Here is a 21,307-nt window from a genome sequence, read left to right as displayed (position 1 = left end):
CAGGAGGTAGGAGAGAAAGGAAAACACCACTGGAGCGGGCTGTTTGTTGACCGTTCCCAGCAGGTATGCAGAGGCCTCCATTTTCCTGTCCACATAGTACCTTCACCTCTAGCCATTGGAAAACAAAGTCCTAAATAAGAGAGCCTCCTCACCCTTCCCAGAGCCTCAGCAAATAAAGATGGGTATCTTGGAATGAAGAGGGGAAATTCCCACTCTCCCAGGAGCGGCCTTGTGAGGCCCCAAAGCACGAAGATACCCTCTTCAGCTGGCCCCAGTACAGGCAGAGGGGCAGGGCCAGTGGGCGTATGGACTGGTGGGGGTGGGGAGGAGTGTCAGAAGAGGCCAGAAAACAGTGGGCAAACTGCTTACTCTCTCCTCATCAGCCTGCTGTTTCTCTTGTCCCTCTTCTGAGGAGCTGGCTGGCCTGGGAGAATGTGAAAAGGAGACCAAGACAGAAGGCAAATTCCCACCCCAGCCAGTTCATCTCTGTCTACATCTGCTAAGCAGGTACAGGACCCCTCGTTCACAAGGCCATGGTGAGGGTTAAATGAGACCACTTACATGCAAGTTCTTAACCCAATGCTGGGAAGGTCTTAGGATCCAATAATTGCTAGATCCTGCTGCCTGTTAAAGGTCTTCTGCCTCTCACATCACTCAGAAATGTCCCCACTAAAGATTACCTCCAGGCACGTACACTGTTTTTTCCTGGGCAAGCAGCTGATGAGTAAATATAGCTGGTATTTCCCAATGAGTTTCAAACATTTTACGGAACTCAGTGGACCGAGTCCTCCAGGTATCCTGCAAATATTTTGCCCTTCTTTAGTTCTCGGCTGTTCACTGAAAGCTCGGCAGTTTGAACCCACCAGCTTCTCTGCAGGAGAAACATGTGGCAGTCTGCTCCCGTAAAGATTTACTGCCATGGAAACCCTGTAGGGTTGCTATAAGTTGGAATGGACCTGATGGCAGCGGGTTTGGTTTGGTGGTTTTACTTACGCCAGTCCCTGGGTAATGCAAATGGCTAAGCACTTGGCTACTAATTGAAAGGTTAGCAGTTCAAATCTACCCAAGAGTGCCTCAGGAGAAAGGTCTGGCAATCTATGTCTGGAAGGTCATGCCTTGGAAAACCCTATGGAGCATAGTTCTACTCTGAGATACCATGAGTCAGAGTTGACTCGATGGAATTTTTTTTCTTTTTTAAACCTATGCTATCCCTTTCATAGCCACCTCAACCTTCCTTTTGTGGATCCCAGTGTTAGGCCAGGAGATCTAAAGCCACTGTTTTCAGTAAGCACATCAGCTGGGCGGATGGTCCATATGACACTTCGAACAGCCCTCCAAGCCCACAGGAGTAGGGTGAGGGGCCCAAGACTTTTAGAGAACACAGAATAGGCCATGATCCTGGCCTTGTAGAGGGAAGGAGAGGGGAGGAGAAGAGTAACTCTCTCACAGTGTGCTGGGCCTTTTCTAGAATTTTATCTGAAACTTTAGGATTTCAGTGCCCACGGTGTCTGAGACAGGGCAGCTGTCTGGAAACAAGGACTAAGGTAAAGGTAGTGGGAACCACCCCTGAAACTCAGTGAGTAGTCCTAACAGGAGTTAGATAGGGAGGAATAATGTTGGCTGAGCCCCCACTTTGGCCAGGCACTTTCACAGAAGTTATTTCACTAATTGTTGCAGACTCCCTGAGGCTAGGATTACTTCCCCATTTTATGGATCATGTACTTATGACAGCCAAGATTTGAACCCACATCTTCTGACTGAAAACCTGAGATGAGAAAAGAGAGACAACAGCAATAACGGGAGAGGTGGAAAGAGGGAACTCAGAAAGAAGGTTGGTGGGCAGATACTGTTGATGGGCCCAGATCAGAGAGGGGATGCTCCAAGTGTTGTGATATAAAGCCGGTTGTCATCATGGCAACCCCTTGTGTGTCAGGGTAGAACTGTGCTCCATACAGTTTTCAGTTGCTGATTTTTTCAGAACTAAATCACCAGGCCTTTCTTCCAAGGCACCTCTGTGTGGACTCAAACCGCCAGTCTTTCAGTTAGCAGCTAAGTGTGTTAACCATTTGCCCCACCCAGGCACTCCACTGCGATATAAGGGACCCAGGAAATACTTCCTTTGCTGGCCTCCGTTTTGGAAATGGTGACATTTGTACGAAGCAGATCGGTTACCGCTTTCGTGCACTACCCAGGGCCGATGAGTTTATAGACAGGAGCCTCCGGGGTGCTGACAAGGAGGGGTAAGAAAGGAGAAAGAGGAGTGTTCTCCCATGTTTTATCCACTTTACAATCATGCCCAGGGGAGCCCAGAGAGCAAAGATAGCTAATACCCTTGCCCTTAGACCTGTCTGTCATTGATTATAAGCACCCAAAATTTATAAGCTCAGATTTATTGAAAAGAGCAGGAAAAGGTATGCTGAGGGAAGGAAGCAGGCAGGGAAAGAGCAGCTCTGGCTGGCTTGTAAACGAGATGGCCGAAACCTGAGCGGCCACGCAGCTGCTGGAGGCTCGGCCTCAGAAATGCCAGGGATGGAATTCATCTCTATATAAGGACTTGAGACAATAAAGGAGACAGGAAGACAAAGGCCAGGAATACCCCTGCAAAACCAAAATGCCTACACGACAAATGAACTACCAAATCTGCACACTTGTCACCAGGGCGCAGGGTGCTGCTGCACGTTTAAATAAAGCCTTGTGAACTTTATGGCAGGGCTGCTCCAAGAAGCTGCTTGAGTCTAATAGAAGGGAAAGATAGAGAATATTGAATTTCTGATTAGGCCAGCTGCCTGGTGCTCATCAGCCTGGCTCTGATTTCTCCTGGGCTGTGGATCATTTTTATGACTGGTGAATAAATGGTTATTACCTACATAATATCACTTTGGCAAAAAAGACCTACAGAGGGTGCAGCTCCAGCAGCAAAAAGGGGCCGGTTGGTGCAACAGCCATTTTGTGGACTGTGGTGGTTCTAGGAGAGCAGAGGATGTCAGGCCTGAGAATGTCAGGAATCGGAAGGCCAAGTTGGGCAGGGCTGGGGAAGGGACAGGTGGCCGGAGAAGGGGTGCCTTGCATGGTTGGTGGTTAGCACAGAGCCTGCTCTGGGACACCTGCAGCTCCCACCCACAGCCCCCATAAGGGTGAGGAGGGTGGACATCCCCAGCCTGCACTGGGAAGCAGGAGGAGAAAACCTTGGCCCTTATGAAGGAACCACCTATATCCCAAGGGAAGCCAGGTCCTCTTCCCAGCAGGTATCCAATTCATCTATAAGGCTACCTGCAGGCCAGAGGCCGGGCCTCATCTGAAGTGAGTCTGGGGTGACAAGGGGCATCCTGTACTGTTCAGCAAGTGGCTGCGCGGGAACCTCCCTAAACACGCTCCGGCGACACCATCTTCTTGTCCTGCTCCCTGTGGGGCGTCATTAGGGCCCAGGGGCAGTGGAAACGGCCAGCTGCCACTGGGGCCAGAGAACGCAGGCCCTGAGCTGCAGTCACACTTACTTCTCTGAAGCCGACCTGTGACCTGGGCCCTCAGCCTTTGGAAGGCCCAGCTCCCCCGAGAAGCACAAACGGCTGACTCCTGCCCTGAGCAGCGGCCATCAGCCTGCGGCCTACGCCTTGGGAGTCCTGCTCTCGGTACACAGCCCCAGCCTCGGAATCACAGACGGGCGACCCGAGACAAGGACAAGTCCCAGGTGGGGCTCCAGAGGCCACCGCCAGCCCGTGGGCCGTGCCTGCCCCAAGGCCGGCTCCACGGAGAGCCAGCTTCCTGGGCCCCGCGCCCTGCGCGCTCTGCGTTTCCTTCCTCTGGTTTTGTAATCTCTGTCAATCGCCGGACACTTTCCATTGTATGTGACTTCATCGTGCACAGAATGCTCCGTCAGTTCGGTAACTGGGGACCAAGCCAAACTGTTCTGATCAACTTCAACACTTAGTGGGCTCCAGCGCGCCCTCAGCTCCCTTGGCGGGCTTGAGGCGCCCTCTGCCGGCGGCTGGCTTGCACAGCATGGCGCGGCCGCGTGCTCAGGCCCTTGGGGCTCCCCACAGTCGTGGGTATCTGCACCCAAAGAGGATGTAAACTCAGACGTTCACAGGTATCATTTCTTGGACTCTAAAATAACTGTCGGAGGCGACTGGGTGGGGCAAATGGTTAGGCGCGCACTACTAGCGGAAAGGTTGGTGGTTGAAACCCACCCAGAGGCACCTCGGAAGACAGACCTGGTAATCTGCTTTGAAATTATCACAGCCTTGAAGACCAGTGGAGCAGTTCCACTCTGCACACATGGGGTCGCCATGAGTCAGAATGGACATGACAGCAGCTAACAACAACAAAATAACTGGTGATGGGAAATAAAGACTGAGAAGATTTGTCCAGTATTTAACTTGGTAAGTTGAGCTCCTACCATTCTAAGACACCTGTCTATGCCTGCCCCTCTTCTCTGGGCGGTCCTGGGTGATGCAAACAGGTGGCATGCTCATTGGTGGCTGGTGGTTCAAATCTGCTAGGAGGCACCTCGGAAGAAAGGCCTGGCAATCTGCTTCTGAAAAATTAGCCATTGACAACTCTATGCAGCGCAGTTCTACTCTGACACACATGGGATTGTCACTAGTTGGAATGGACTCCAGGGCAACTGGTTTGATTTTTTGTTTGTTTTTATTTTTCTCCTGGGTTCTTAGCATGGAGGACCTCCCACCTCTGCATAGCAAATGGCACAATTCTAATGATGCTGCAATCTGCTTTATTGTTTTGAGTTGGTTTTATGGGTTTTGTTTCTTTCACTCAGAGCTCCTTGAGGTAGGGAAAATGTAAGAAGTGTCTTCTTCTTCCTGAGATCTAGGACAGTCATGTGTCCTTTAACGTCCACGATATGATCTGTGAAATAGGACGTTTTGTGATTTAGGCATTGTGTGAACACCATATTATGGACGAAGGTCATTTCAGGCATTTGCTTCCAGGATAAGGAGATTTCATCTGTATTAAAAAATCTGCTGGGGTGAATAACCTGCTTCTACAACAACTTTATCTAAGGCTTCAACAAATTCTGCTGCTGCCTTTGCATCAGCGTGGACAGACTCACCACTCACTTTCACGTTATGCAGCAAAAAACGTTATTTGAAGCACCTGAACCACCCAGAGGTAGCGCTAAACTCTGATACCTAGTCTGGTCCTGCTTTTTCTTTAAGCATCCGGAACAAGCCTCGTGCCTTAGCAGTGATCGTCAATGTGCTGAGAAGGATTCGCGTTTGTGTTTGGTCCTCAGTCCACATCATTAGTAATTTCTCCATATCGTGTTTATTAGCCTGGTAGCTTTCAGTAGAGCTGATCCTTTAACAGCTTGGAGAATTTTTTCCTTTGTTTTTGAGGATCGTTGTTATTATTGAACTTGGCATGCCTAAATTAGCTACGTTCCATTCTTGGATCGGGATTTCTGAACTCTACCATAACCTTATGGGACCATGGACGTACATGCGGTGGGATGGTGCCTGAATAGAAGTTATGCGGCTCATGACTATATTGAGCACAAGGCCCAGAATACAGAAAGTGAACTTGTTTTTGAGTATATATGCGAATAACTCAGTGAATGGCTCAGTGAGTGGTTTGAGGCCAGATGTGAGAAAGATCTGGTCTCCTGGAATATTGACTAATAAAAAGAGCACACTGCCTTATAACCCACTGGGCAAACCACCAATTTCTCTCAGAGTTTGTCTCACCTGGTACCTCAGACACAGACTGCTATTACCACTGTGTGACTTCTGTTGGTAGCCGACTGGAATTTCCAAGCTGGAAATTTTAAGAGCTTCTTCCTGAATACTCATCATGTTGAAATTCTCACATGTAAGCCCAAAGTCAGGCCCTGTAGATTAAAAATAAACCAATGACCTGGTTATTGCTTTTTTTTTTGGCTCTGGTGGACCGGATTTCCTGAGGAGTAGGAGTGCAAAAGTCACGAACCCTTGCCACTGGCCTCAGGAAATCCTGAATCCCCAAATTGCCGTTACAGCAAACCCCCCTGCAGCTTCATCCTTAGAACTGGTGACGGGCAAAAGGCAGAATCAAAGCCCTTTTACTTGTGTGTGGAAGGCTTGTGGGAAGAAGACAATGGCCACGCAGGAACTGACAGGTCTTGAGGGAGAGTAGCCAGCCACAGCATCCGAGAAGAGGACAACCCAGAGCAGCTGAGCTGGGCCTCCCTTAATCTTCACTATGATTGTGTACATAGCACCTTTCTTTCATGACCCAGGTTGTTGCAGTCAGCTACACACAGACCAGTTGTCAGAATTGCCAGTGGTAGCCAGGAAAGCCCCCTTTTTGAGGTCACAGGGGAACTCTATTCCAGATAAATCTTCTCACACCAGTCCTGCCTGCATACTCCTGCCATACCCGTCTTCACACCCCACACAACACCCCATACACACAGACCGCGGCATCCTAGCCCTTGAAGCCTTATTTCCTGCCTCAGGTTTAAACAACTCTGACTTTCCAAAGCCTCCTCCTCTCATCTCAACCCCTGTCCAGCTGCTTCTACTCTACCCTCTTCCTCACAGTCTTCATTTCCCATTATCAGTTATTTTGTTGCTGTTAGTTGGTGTCTTGTTGATTCTGACTCGTGGTGACCCCATATGTGCAAAGTAGAGCTGCTCCATAGGGTTTTCAAGGCTGTGGCCTTTCAGAGCAGATCGCCAGCAGACCTGTTCTAGTTAAGCCTTTGTTCCCTGCTCCCTCCTTCCAGTCCTTCCCGAAAGCCCCCAGGTCAAATTTCATCTCCTTCATTAAACTTTTCTTGTCTAATCTGAACTTCATCAAAAATGCTTCCTTAGGAGGGAGCAGTCTGACTCACTAGGGGGAGAGTAAGTGGGAGTATGTAGTAAGGTGTATATAAGCTTATATGTGAGAGACTGACTTGATTTGTAAACTTTCACTTAAAGCACAATAAAAATTATTAAAAAAAAAAAAAAAATGCTTCCTTTTGGTGTGCCTGACCCAAGCCATGGTCTTTTCAATCGCCTCGTATACATGTGAAAGCTAGACAATGAAAAAGGAAGATCAAAGGAAAATTGATGCATTTGAATTGTGGTATTGGTGAGGGATATAGAGTTGGAATCGACTGGACAGCACTAGGTTTGGTTTCTTTTTTGGGGCCAGAAGAAGGAACAAATCAGTTTTGGAGGAAGCACAGCCAGAATGCTCCTTAGAAGCAAGGATGGTGAAACTTTGTCTTGTTTATTTTGGGCGTATCATCAGTAAAGACCAACCGCTGGAGAAGGATACCACGCTTGGTAAAGCAGAGGATCATCGAAAATGAGATAAACCCTTTATGAGATGGATTGACATGATGGCTGCAATAATGGGCTCAAACATACCAAAGATTGTGAGTATGGTGCTGGACCGGTTGCCATAAATCAGAGCAGATTCAATGGCAACTAACAACAACAACAACAAACTGTATCAGGTAGCGCTTGCTAGTATTTTGTCCCTGCAACCCTGTAATAAAGATCTTGAGGAGACGTGTGTGGTGACAGACGACACGTCACCAGGTAGGTGTGGGGCTCTTTGGCTCTGGTCCTGAGCTTCTTGTCCCTCATCAGCACTGTGCCCTTTGACAAATTACCCCACTTCAATGGTTCTCAACAGGAGACAGCTTTTCCCCAGAGGCCTTCGGAATTGTCTGGAGACTCATTTGGTTGTCAAAACTGGGGTGAGGCCAGTGATGCTGTTAAACATCCTACAATGCACAACATATTCCCCACGACAAAGAATTATCTGGCCCATAATGTCATAAATGCTAAGTGTCTTAGCTAGTGCTGCTATAACAGAAATACCACAAGTGGATGGCTTTAACGAAGAGAAGTTTAATCTCTCACGGTCTAGTAGGCTAGAAGTCCAAATTCAGGGCATCAACTCCAGGGGAAGGCTTTCTCTGTCTAATGGCTCTAGGGAAAGGTTCTTGTCATCAATCTTCCCCTGGTCTAGGAACTTCTCAGCACAGGGACTTTGGGTCCAAAGGATGCATTCTTCTCCTGGTTCTTCATTCTTGGTGGCATGAGGTCCCCACGTTCCTCTGCTCACTTCTCTCTTTTATATCTCAAAAGAGAGACTCAAGACACAATCTAACCTTGTAGATTGAGTCCTGCTCATTAACATAACTGCTGCTAATCCCATCTCATTAACATCATAGAGATAGGATTTATAACACATAGGAAAATCACATCAGATGACAAAATGCTTCAACTGATCGATTATATTACATTAGATTGCATTATGGAAGATAATTATATTAATTAAAAACTAAACAATTAGATATGAGGTAATCACATTAGATCACATTATAGAAGGTAATCTGTTTCATCCAAGGCCAACTTATTAAATCACACGTAACTCCAACACAGCAACTAGACTAGTGTTTGGCCAAACAACTGGGAACATAGCCTAGCCCAGCTGACATGTAAAACTAGCCATCACACAGGGACAGGTTGCCTCCTTCACTGTAGCTGCACATGCTCACTGAGGATGAAAGACCCAGCCTACCTCACACAACCATCAACCTAACCACTGTTTAACCACTGTCTTTCTATATTTAAGGAAAAACAGAATCACGGAGGCTTGCCTGATGGCTTCTGACCAGTTTTGGGGAACAAAGTTACTCATTGCCATTCATTTTTTCTGCTTCATTTCTCCATTTGAGAAGTAAGACATTAACTTTATCTGAAGAGAATCTTTTTCCAAGGTTCTCCTCTGAAAGGCGTTCTGGGACTAGAAAGGGTTAGTACTCTGCCCTGGACATTAAAGCCTTTAAGACTAATGACACTGACAAAATTCTCTGAGTCACACTCAGGAGGGAACATAATCCTTCTGGTAGGAAAAACCTGGTTGGAAAAACATCAGACTAATAAGAAGATAACATATTGCTTATTCCCCTGTAAATAAAACAGGCCACGTCAATTTCTCTCTGCCTGTGAACGACGACCAATTTATCAAGTCCACGCTGAATAATGATTTTCCACAGGGACAGCAACTCTAATGACAAAGTGTTGCTGCTCTAGCTACGTGATTGTAAACAGCATCCAATTTATGGAGTTAGGCCACTGATGCATTTCTCAGTCACGTGTCGCCACTATCTAGAACGAGCAATAAAATCTAGGCTGTCATATGCTTTCTGGCTGCACCCTCCAATTAATATTCCTATAAAGCAGTCTTCATCACGAGCCCAATTTAAAAATTAGTTGTTCAATATGATGATTAAATTCCAGAGCTGGAACTTGCTAGAGCCAAATGTGAATAGCCAAGCGTGGCAAATCTTGCACCACTTTTCAGACAGAAGGAACTGCTGGAGACATGGGAAGGTGGGGAGGGGATTGGTGAATTTCAAATGAGGCACCTTCCCCTTAACAAAGTGCCACAATCTTGCTTGACCTTCCAGAGGACGATGAGTCACCGGTATTTTCCTGCATCAAATACCGTGGCTGTTCCTGAGCTCTGAGTCAGTGTTAGTGTGGTGCAGACATACTGGCCAGACAGCCTCTTTGCCTAGATGGGTAGCAGAGTCTTACCACTGCTGTCCCCGGAAGGTCTGAGGTGGGTAACTCCTTCTCCCCCAGCTCAGAGCAACCACACACAGTTGTAAACCTGACGAGAACAAGGAGACATGAGATTGGGAAAATAAAACTTGGAGTGATATTTGAAAATATGACTCTCTGTAGTATAGCCGCTACACTGCCAGATGCTGAGTGGGCAGCACGGTAAGTGCTGAGGACATTCTTACTGAGCAACACACTATTTAAAATAGATTCAGGGTCATGCTCTCAAGTTTCATCCATAATACTTCAGGGGAACTCATTTTGACCTATCATTTAGATGGCAAAACCTACTTCTGCATTTGGCTTGCATTTAAATATGCCCATTTGTCTCCTTGACCATTTCAGAAGTGCCGTTTTTCTTGTGTGCCTGGGTGGTGCGAATGGTTAACGTGCTCGGCTGTTAACGGAAAGGTTGGAGGTTTGAGTCCACCCAGAGGTGCCGCGGAAGACAGTCCTGTTGATCTACTTCCAAAACGTCAGCCACTGAAAATCCTATGGAGCACTGTTGTATTCTGACACACACAGGGTTGCCGTGAATCAGGGTCGACTTGACAACGAGTGGTTTTGGTCTTTTGTGTATCTGTGGGTTCCTCAGGATGGCGATGAATTTGGAAGATGGATTTCACTATATTGAACAGGTACCATTGCGTTTAAAATTAAAGTTGGGAGAGAAAAAGACACCACTCATAGAGTGTAAGTGTTGGGGGAATTGGACGCCCTTATACACTGCTTGTGAAGGGATACACTGTTAGGAAACTTGGGAAAGACAACTTGGCAATGATATCAACGCCATATCCTTTGACCTGCCATCTTACTTCCTGGAATTTATCATAAGGAGAAGGTCAGTGCAGAGCTGCTGAGAGCAGCCTTGCTGGCCCTGTCAGAAACTGCACTGAAAACTGATGTCCAGCATGAAGGGATTGGTTACATAAGTACTGGGACATCATGCAATGTAATCATAAAAAAAGACAAACCTGTTACCGTCGAGTCAATTATGACTTATAGCGACCCTATAGGACCGAGTAGAACTGCCCCGTAGGGTTTCCAAGGAGTGTCTGGTAGATTCGAACTGCCAACCTTTTGGTTAGCAGCAGAACTCTTAACCACTACGCCACCAGGGTTTCCAAACATAATGATATGCAGCTATAAAAACCATGTTATAGAACCCAGCGGAAGATGTTATGGATATATTGCTGAATGCAAAAAGCCTCTTAAAAAGCAAAATGTATATGATCTCAATTTTGTATGAAAAAGCATCTATTATACAGGCATACCTCAGAGATACTGCAGATTCGGTTCCAGACCACGTCAATACAGTGAATATCGCAATAAAGTGAGTCACATGAATTTTTTGGTTTCCCAGTGCATATAAAAGCTATGCTTATACTATGCTGTAGTCTACTAAGCGTGCAATAGCATTGTATCTAAAAAATGTGATACCTTAATTAAAAAACACTTTATTGCTAAAAAATGCTTACCATCACCTGAGCCTTCAGCGAGTTGTAATCTTTTTGCTGGTGGAGGGTCTTGCCTTGATTTTGATGGCTGCTGGCTGATCAGGATGGTGGTTGCTGAAGGCTGGGGTGGCTGTGGTAATTTCTTAAAATAAGAGAAAAATGAAGTTTGCCACATAGATCGACTTCCTTTCACAAAAGATTTCTCTGTGACATGTGATGCCGTTTGATAGTATTTTACGCACAGTAGAACTTCTTTCAAAATTGGAGTCAATCCACTCAAACCCTGCAGCTGCTTTACCAACTAAGTTTATGCAATATTCTAAATCCTTTGTTGTCATTTCAGCAACGCTCACAGCATCTTCACCAGCAGAGTCCGTCTCAAGAAACCACTTTATTTGCTCATCCTTAAGAAGCAACTCCTCATCCACTCAAGTTTTATCATGAGATTGTAGCAATTCAGGCTCCACCTCTAATTCTACTTCTCTTGATTTTTGCACCACATCTGTAGTTACTCCCTTCACTGAAGTCTCGAACCCCTCAAAATCATCCATGAGGGTTGGAATCAACTTCTTCCAAACTCCTGTTAATGTGATATTTTGTCCTCTCCTATGAATCACAAATATTCTTAATGGCATCTAGAATGGTGAATCCTTTCCAGAAGATTTTCAATTTACTTTTTGTAGATCCATCAGAGGAATCACTAACTATGGCAGCTACAGCCTTACGAAACGTATTTCTTAAATAACAAGACTCGAAAGTCCAAATTACTTCTTGATCCATGGGCTGTATAATGGATATTGTGTTAGCAGGCATGAAAATAACATTAATCTCCTTGTACATCTCCATCAGAGCTCTTGGTTGACCAGGTGCGTTGTCAATGAGCAGTAATATTTTGAAGGGAATATTTTTTCTGAGCAGTAGGTCTCAACAGTGGGCTTAAAATATTCAGCAAACCATGTCGTAAACAGATGGGCTGTCATCCAGGCTTTGTTGTTCCATTTGTAGAGCACAGGCATAGTAGATTTAGCAGAATTCTTAAGGGCTCTAGAAATTTTGGAATGGTAAATAAGCATTGGCTTGAACCTAAAGTCACCAGCTGCATTAGCTGCTAACAAGGGAGTCGGCCTGTCCTTTGAAGCTTTGGAGTGAGGCATTGACTTCTCCTCTCTAGCTATCAAAGTCCTAGATGGCATCTTCTTCCAATATAAGGCTGTTCCATCTACACTGAAAATCTGTTGTTTAGTGTGGCTGCCTTCATCTATCGTCTTTGCTAACACTGCTAACTTGCTGCAGCTTCTATATTAGCCGTTGCTACTTCACCTTGCACTTTTATGTTATGGAGACGGCTTCTTTCCTTACACCTCATGAACCAGCCTCTGCTAGCTTCAAACTTCTCTTCTGCAGTTTCCTCACCTCTCCCTACCTTCATAGAATTGAAGAGAGTTAAGGTCTTGCTCTGGATTAGGCTTTGGCTTAAGGGAATGCTGTGGCTGGTTTAATCTTCCATCCAGATCACAAAAACTTTCTCCTTAACGTTCGCGTGTTCACTGGAGTAGCACTTTTAATTTACCTCAATCACTTTTCCCTTGCATTCACAACTTGGCCAACTGTTTGGCACAAGAGGCCTAGATTTTGGACTATCTCAGCTTTCAACCTGCCTTCCTCACTAAGCTTAATCATTTCTAACTTTTGATTTAAAGTGAGAGACATGAGACTCTTCCTTTCATTTGAACACTTAGAGACCAATGTAGGGTTATTAACTGGCATAATTTCAATATTGTCATGTCTCAGGGAACAGGGAGGCCTGAGCAGAAGGAGAGAGATGGGGAAACAGCTGGTCGGTGGAGCCATCAGAACACACACAACATTTACCGATTAAGTTTTCCGTCTTTTTTTTTTTTTTTTTTTTATGGGCACAGTTTGTGGTGCCCCAAAACATTACAATAGTAACATCAAAGATCACTGATCACAGATCATCATAGCAGATATAATAATAATGTAAAAGTTTGAAATACTGCAAGAATTACCAAAGTGTGACACAGAGACATGAAGTGAGCATATGCTGTTGGAAAAATGGTGCCAGTAGACTTGCTGGAAGCAGGGTTGCCACAAGCCTTCAATTTGTAAAAAATGCAATATCTGCGAAGCACAGGGAAGCAAAAGTGCAATAAAATGAGATGCGCTTGTGTATGCTTTGGGGAAAAGAATCACCAAAACCTTACCAATAATTTTCTCTGTATGGTGAGATAGTGATTTGCAATTTTTCTTCTTTATGCTTCTCTGAATACAATAAATATGCATTGTGTTTGTTATCAGAGAAAAAGAAACAATGTGATTTTGGAAAAACATTAACCAGTTAACGAAGTTCTTAATTTCAAGGACCATAAGCCAAAACCAAGCTCACTGCCCTCAAGTGGATTCCGACTCACAGCAACTGTATAGGGCAGAGTAAAGTTGCCCCCGTAGGGTGTCCAAGGAGCAGCAGGTGGATTTGAACTGCCAACCTTTTGTTAGCAGTCAAGCTCTTAACCACTGTGCCACTAAAGCTCCTTAAGGGCCATAAGAATTTATATTGTATTATATTATCATATCATATTATATATCATACCATAGTGTAAATTTCTTCTACTAGTCTTGAAGGGATGGATAAAGGGGATTTCTTAGCAGTTCTATTTATGTCAGGTGATCTCGGGGAGAAGCAAGAAAAGGAAGGCCAGAGTCAGTAGAACATGGAAATTTTCTAAAGATTGTCATTTATGATTATCTTGCCTTGGAGAGAAAATGTGAGAAGGGTATTGAATATGTTTTGGTTTGGAATCTACCATAAATTCAAGAGAAAACGGTCAACTTGTAGAGCCTATAAAATAGCTTTGAAACTTAGTAGTGTTAGTCAAATCGTTTATCCTGCATGGTAAAGTACTGAAGCCAACCCTAATAATGCCCTTGCTTCATGGACTGTGTCTCGTGCATGAAGGGCCAATAAGACGGAAGTCCAGCATAGGGTGGCCGGGATTGGTAACCTACTTCCATCCTATTGGACGGCTCCATGAGACCCGGCCTGCGCCCCCATCTCTCCAGAGAGGGCGGGCATTGTCCTTGTCCAGTAAGAATGTGAACACCACCTTCTTTGCCAGCCTGGTCCATCCTGGGGGCATGAGGCCAAACTAGTAGAGCTGGATAGGCGGTTGTTGGTGCCACTTCTTTGTTCCCCATGCCTAATAAATGGCGGTTTCCTCTTTTCATGGTGTTGAGTCCTCAGTTCCCTAGCATCCTGTCAGTTGTTTAAGAGGACTGGGTATTACGTCCCCCACCTCCACGCACAAACTCCCCTCAGGATTGCTCAGTGGAGGTGCTGTTTGCATTAGTGCAGGGATGATTTTCATTGTGTGGAATTTAGCTAACATGGAGCCTTTTTAGTTTCCCTGGTCTCTCCAGCTAAATACCGGCAGGACCCTTCTGATCCTGTGATGACCAAAAATGCCCCAACAACCCTTCCAAAGCCACTCCTGAGCCATTCTGAGGTAGGAGCTTCATGTCCAAATAGAACTCGACTGACGGAAGTCTCACGACCTTGGGTGCTAACTCCTCTCCCAATCTGTGCCCTCTTCTCTAGGTATCAGAGAATGACTTTGAATTTGTATGATGGTTTTACTAATTTTTATTCCTAACTAATGTCTAAAAAATACCTTTAGAGTTCTCCATCCCTCTGAAAAGCACCTGTCCTTTTCGATATGTAGAATTCGTGGCCTTCCCCTATTTTGTGATGTCATAAAAGTTGGAATATCAAAGGGTGAGTTGATGTCTGAATATTTTCACTCACTTCTTTATTCATTTGTTAAGGACTTCCTATGAGCTAGGCCTGCATTGGGTGCTGGGGGACAATGACAATCAGAGAAATCAATCAAGCGATCACATTTTTGAGCAAAGAAAAGAATAAGGTTGAATGAGAACTTGTTACCGAGGAATTGCCTAGACTGAGCAGCTGAAGGAGGCTTTTAGTAGAAGAATGCATGAGTGGCGACCCGAAGGCTGAGCAGGGGGTTGGCCAGATGAAGGGCTGGCTGTGGTGGCATTAGATCATTCCAGAAGGAAGAGACCGTGCAAAGGCCTCTGTTGAGAGGGAGAATGAGGCATCGGAGGAACTGAAAGGAGCCAGTGTGGCCAAAGCACAGAGAACAAGGGGAATTTGAATAAGGGCCTTGTGAGCTTGAGAAAGAATCAGTTTTTATCCTAAAAGCACTGGAAAGCCTTTGGAGGATTTTAAGTAGGGGAGGTGCTAAGATCAGATATGCAGTTTGAAAGGATCGTTATAACTGCAGCGTGGGGATCAGACTGGATCCAAAAAGGAGATCGTTGCAACAATCTAGACAAGAGGTGATGGCAACTTAGACTAAGATGGAAGCAGTAGAGTGGGTTATTAAGTGGATGAATTTAAGAGACACAGGTTTCCCCTGCTATCTGAAAGTGGAGTGTTCCTACGAAGCCATTCGTAAGCCGAAACGGTGTAAAGCAAAGAAGCAATTACCATTAATTTTTATGGGAAAAAGTTTTGAGCGTTCCCAGATTCAAAAATAACCCACCACGATGGAAGCGTTTAGTTGCGTCCAGTTTTATGCTAAGCGTGACACCTTTACAAGCTCTCTTAGGCTTCTCTGATACCTTAGGACCCATCTTACTAATGGATGCACAAAATAAATCAAGATAAAGCTGGGTGCTCACAGATACAGTTCAAAGCTATGGTGGCTCGATGCTGAGTGTAGTTCCCAGGGAAGGAGCCTGGGGATGCCACTCTGGCTGCTCGAGGTGCAGCCTGCCTTTTAATGGCTTGCTGCAAAACAAATGCTGAATGATATTTCTACTTTTCACCTTTTTTTTGTAAAACGAAAAACCCTCTTCTAATTTCTTTCAGTTAGCAAAAATAGGTACCAGTGTATGTCTTTCATAAAAGCGAAGTGGCATAAGGCACACTTTTGAAAAGTGGGGGTGGAGGGGTACCTGTATACAAGAGATGAGATGGCTGATATTTGGTGAGAGTTTAGTTTGGGTGGTGAGAATAAGGGATGTGATGAGGTGACTCTGAGTTTTCTTGCTTGTGTAACTTCAAGAATGGATATTGCTTCCATTCACTGATGTGGAACCTGAGAAGGGGTCAGCGAGGACTGGCAGTGAGGGCCGGCAAAAGACCATGAGTTTGGTTTGGGACAATTCGAGTTTGAGGTGTCTTTGAGTAGAAGGCAAACAGGAAATTGCCTTGGTGATGGGAGGGGCTGGAACAGGGAGGAGACCAAAGAAGACATTAGGCACACAGGACCTTCGTGAACATTTATTTTCCCTGGCTTATTTCCCTCTCCTTGATGGTTCTGCCAGTTGCCACTGGGGGTGATCCACACGTTGTCTGAAGAGCAAGGAGGGAAGCTCCAGAGTCTCACCTGCATCCCTTGAGGAGAGCAAGAAGGAACTAAAACTCCTGTCAAGGCTGTGCTTAGAACAGGGTTAAAAGGAATAGTTTTGTCCTTTAAAAACTTGAGATATTAGTGCAGCATGTACATAGTCTAGGATCTTTTGGTGGACCAGCGATACTGATGAATTAGGAATTAAAATTTTAGGAAAAAATGTTTAGGGGAATTCTGACTTGGTTAGACCCCCTAAGATGCCACACTTGAGTGCTAACAAACAAAGAAGGTTGGAGGTTTAAGTCCACCCAGGGGTGCCTTGGAAGAAAGGCTTGTCAGTCTACTTCCGAAAAATTAGCCGTTGAAAACACTGTGGAGCACAATTCCACTCTGACACACATGGATCGCCATGAGTTGGAGTTGACTCCATGGCAACTGGTTTGGTTTTTGGTTTAAGATGCCCTGGTGATCTTGGCTTAAAGGGAAAGATGGGCCTGGGTTCTCTTAATACAAGTGGAGACCTATATATGTCTTCATGAAGGTTCTCTGAGGACCTGCCCCTATCTAATATGCTGCCCCTGCCTGGGGCCATTCATTATTGAGATTGTGCTTTCAACTATCTCCCTCATTTCTTGGGGGCTTACAATCACTTTAAAAGTTTAGGTGTCAGAAGAACTAGATGGTGCCCGGCTACAACCCATGACTGCCCTGACAGGGAACACAACAGAGAACCCCTGAGGGAGCAGGAGAGCAGTGGGATGCAGACCCCAAATTCTCATAAGACCAGACTTAATGGTCTGACTGAGACTGGAAGGACCCTGGTGGTCATGGCCCCCAGACCTTCTGTTGCCCCAGGACAGGAACCATTCCCAAAGCCAACTCTTCAGACATGGATTGGACTGGACAATGGGTTGGAGAGGGATGCTGGTGAGGAGAGAGCTTCTTGGATCAAGTAGACACTTGAGGCTATGTTGGCATCTCCTGCCTGCAGGGTAGATGAGAGGGTAGAGGGGGTTAGAAGCTGGTGAAATGGACATGAAAAGAGAGAGTGGAGGGAGAGAGCAGGCTGTTTCATTAGGGGGAGAGTAACTGGGAGTGTGTAGCAAGGTATATATGGGTTTTTGTATGAGAGACTGACTTGATTTGTAAAACTTTTACTTAAAGCACAATAAAAATCATTAAAAAAATATAGTTTAGGTGTCTGGTTCACACCTGAGGTGCTTCCCGGGTAGGGGAACTCCATAGGGAATTCCAGAAGCTATTTGCAGCTGGTGGCATAGTGGTTAAGTACTACAGCTGCTAACCAAGAGGTCGGCAGGTCGAATCCACCAGGCACTCCATGGAAACTCTATGGGGCAGTTCTACTCTGTCCTATAGGGTCGCTATGAGTGGGAATCAACTCGACAGAGTGGGTTTGATTGTGGTTTATTTGCAGCTAAACTTCAGCAACAGCTCGCTCCTGTTCCACAATAAGCACCGGCTTCTCTGCAGCCCCTTCCCTGATAGCAGAGGGAGACCATCTTCAGGTGAGCATAGGACTGCAGACCCCAGAGCACCACTCTCAGTCAAACCTCAGCTGCTGTGAGCCCCAAGACAGGGCAGTGGACAGACCACAGACAGGAGGAAAAAATCCAAAGGCTTGGTGTCAACTAGTTACACAACTTTAGGCTCATTCTGATTCCATTTTCACGGTCGTGGAAGCAGATTCATAATTTTCCACATAGCTTCGAGGCAGAGCTCTGAACATCTTTCTTCGTACCTGGCACAATGACGTATCTCCCCCAGAGTCTGTCCACAGCTTGTGGCTTGGTCAGGAAGCCCAAAATTCAGGCAGCTCAGGGTTTGCAGGCAGAGAAAAGAGCGCGGCATGGGAGGAGGCATATTCACGCCACGCACTTGCCTGAATGAATGCTAGACTCACAATAGTGGGAACTCTTCCATCACAGGCACGTTCTGAGCAATAAGAATCTCGGTGATGTTCACTGTCTGTTGTTGTTAGGTGCCATTGAATCAGCTCCGGCTCACAGTGACATTATGTACAACAAAATGAAACGTTGCCCAGTCCTGCTCCATCCTCACAATCATTGGTAGTTATGTTTGAGCCCATTGTCGCAGCCACTGTATCTACCCATTTCATTGAAGGTCTCCCTTTTTTCACTGACCCTCTACTTTACCAAGCAGGACGTGTTTCTCCAGTGATTGGTCCCTCTCGATGACATGCCCAAAATAAACAAGATGGAGTTTCACCATCCTCGCTTCTAAGGAACATTCTGGATGAATGTCCTCCAACACTGATTTGTTCCTTCTTCTGGCAGTCCATGGCATAGTCAATATTCTTTGCCAGCATCTCAGTTCAAATGCATCAACTCTTCAGTCTTCCTTTTTTTATTGTCCAGCTTTCGCATGCATACGAGGCAATTGAAAAGACCATAGCTTGGGTCAGGCACATGTTAGTCATTAAAGTGACATCTTTGCCTTTTTTTTTTTTTTTAACACTCTAAAGAGGTCTTTTGAAGTGGATTTGCCCAATGTGATACCTCGTTTGATTTCTTGACTGCTGCTTCAATGAGCATTGTTTATCGATCCAAAAAGAATGAAATCCTTGACAATTTCAATTTCTTCACCATTTATTGTGATGTTATTTATTGGTCCAGTTGTAAGGATTTTCGTTTCCCTTATGCTGACCATCTGCTGAACTTCTACTCTGAGCCAAACATTTACACACGTTATTGCTGATCATCAAACTCTGAAGGGAGGCATAATTGTCCTCCATTTTGCAGATGACTAACACAAGGTTCACAGAGGTTTGAAAATTTGCTCAAGGTCACAGAGAAGGTAAGTAGCAGAGGCAGAATTCAAACCCACATCTGTCAGAGCCAATGTCTGGGCCCTTTCGTAATGCCCCCAGGCTCATTGGGAACAGAAGCCAGACCCAAGAGCTAATCCCTGGAGGTTGGGCAGACCCAAGCAACAACCATTTGACTTTCTCCGTAAACTAGATCAGGGACGTTTTAGAAAAGAAATGCCTAGAACATTCCGTTCGTGGTTTGTAGCAGTTTGAGGTGTCACCAACCTTCACTGCTCTGGCAAGATGGAGGTGAATCATCTCCAGGATTTCCATGTTTCCATTGTGGTGTCGGTGGGAGCCTACTTAGAGGCTCATGTGTATCTTCATCAATGCAAACTTCCCAGTAGAGAGAGAACCGGCCCTGGCTTTGCTGTCCCTAAGACATGGCCAGTCAGGATGCTGGCCCACACCAGGTCCCTCCTCTCCATCACCTGCAGGTCTCTCGGCAGGACTCGGGAGAACTCTAAGTAAGTGCACCAGCTGGCCTGATGCTCAATATACAAACAGCTTTACCTCAACTCCCTTGCCCTCTGTCTTAGCTACCTAGTGCTGCTGTAACACAAGTACTACAGGTAGGTGGCTTTAAAGAACAGAAATTTATTTTCTCACAAGTTCTGGCAGCTTAAGTCCAAATCATGGTCTCGGCTGTATCAGTTCCTTCCTTGTGGGTAGTCCTGGGTGTTCCCTGGTTCCTTGGCTTGTAGATGGTCCTCACATGACATTAGTCTTCCCCCGTGTGTGTCTCTGTGTCTCATCTGCTGTTTTTATAACTCATAAGTGATTAGATTTAGAACCCACCACACTCTGGTTTGATCGGATTAACATAACAAAGAAGACACTATTTCCAAACAGGATTTCATCCACAGGTATAGGGGTTAGGATTCCAACATGTATTTTTTGGGGGGAGGGGGGACACAATTTAATCCATAACATCCCTTTCTTAGTCACCTAGTGCTGCTGTAACAGAAATACCACAAGTGGATGGCTTTAACAAAGAAAAATTTATTTCCTCACAGTAAAGAAGGCTAAAAGTCCAAATTCAGGGCATCAGCTCCAGGGGAAGACAGTCCCTCTTTGTCTCTCATCAATGTTCCCCTGGACTAGGAGCTTCTTCATGCGGGGACCCTGGGTCCAAAGGATGCTCTCTGCTCCCAGCACTGCTTTCTTGGAGGTATGGGGTCCCCCTGTCTCTCTGCTGGCTTCTCTCTTTTATATCTCAAGAGATTGCTTCAAGACACAATCCAACTTTGTAGACTGAGCCCTGCCTCACTAACACAACTGCCACCCATCCTCCCTCATTAACATCATAGAGACAGGATTTACAACATATAAGAAGATCACACAATACCAGGAATCATGGCCCAGCCAAACTGATACACACATTTTTGGGGGGACATAATTCAATCCATGACAATCCCCCAAGAGAAGAAAGGGAACACCCAACTTTCTCCCAAAGCCACTTCTCATACTGCCCTTAATACAAAAAAAATAAAAATAAATAAAGAACCCAAACCCAGTGCTGTCGAGTCAATTCCAACTCATAGTGACCCTAGAGAACAGAGCAGAACTGCCCCATAGAGTTTCCAAGGAGCGCCTGGTGGATTCTAACTGCCGACCCTTTGGTTAGCAGCTGTAGCACTTAACCACTATGCCACCAGGATTTCCACAGCTTGTTTTTTTTAAAGAGACTGGTGTGTGGGGGAAGGGAACACAAGTTGTGCCACTGGGGCCTCTCTGTTCCCTCCATTTAAGCCCACAGAAGCTTCAGTATTGCTCACGCACCATTGTAGCATTCCTCGGTGCTCTGCTCCATGCCCCTCCCTCCTGTAAACACTAGGAGCATAAGCAACTTGTCGGGTTAAAAACCAAGACTGGCTGAGCCTGTATCTTTAAGACTCTCATCCTTCCAAGTTCCCTTTGAGCTTCCTGAATGACTTTACATTACATTCGCCTGTCATGGGAATCCATGTGCACTGGCTATCTTGTGATCTAGTTCTAGAAGTGTTTATTGGAGAGTCGCATTTCTACGTATGGACATAA

This window comes from Loxodonta africana, chromosome 4 (assembly GCF_030014295.1).
Source record: "Loxodonta africana isolate mLoxAfr1 chromosome 4, mLoxAfr1.hap2, whole genome shotgun sequence".
Lineage (NCBI taxonomy): Eukaryota > Metazoa > Chordata > Mammalia > Proboscidea > Elephantidae > Loxodonta > Loxodonta africana.
Note: the sequence above shows the minus strand (reverse complement) of the source record.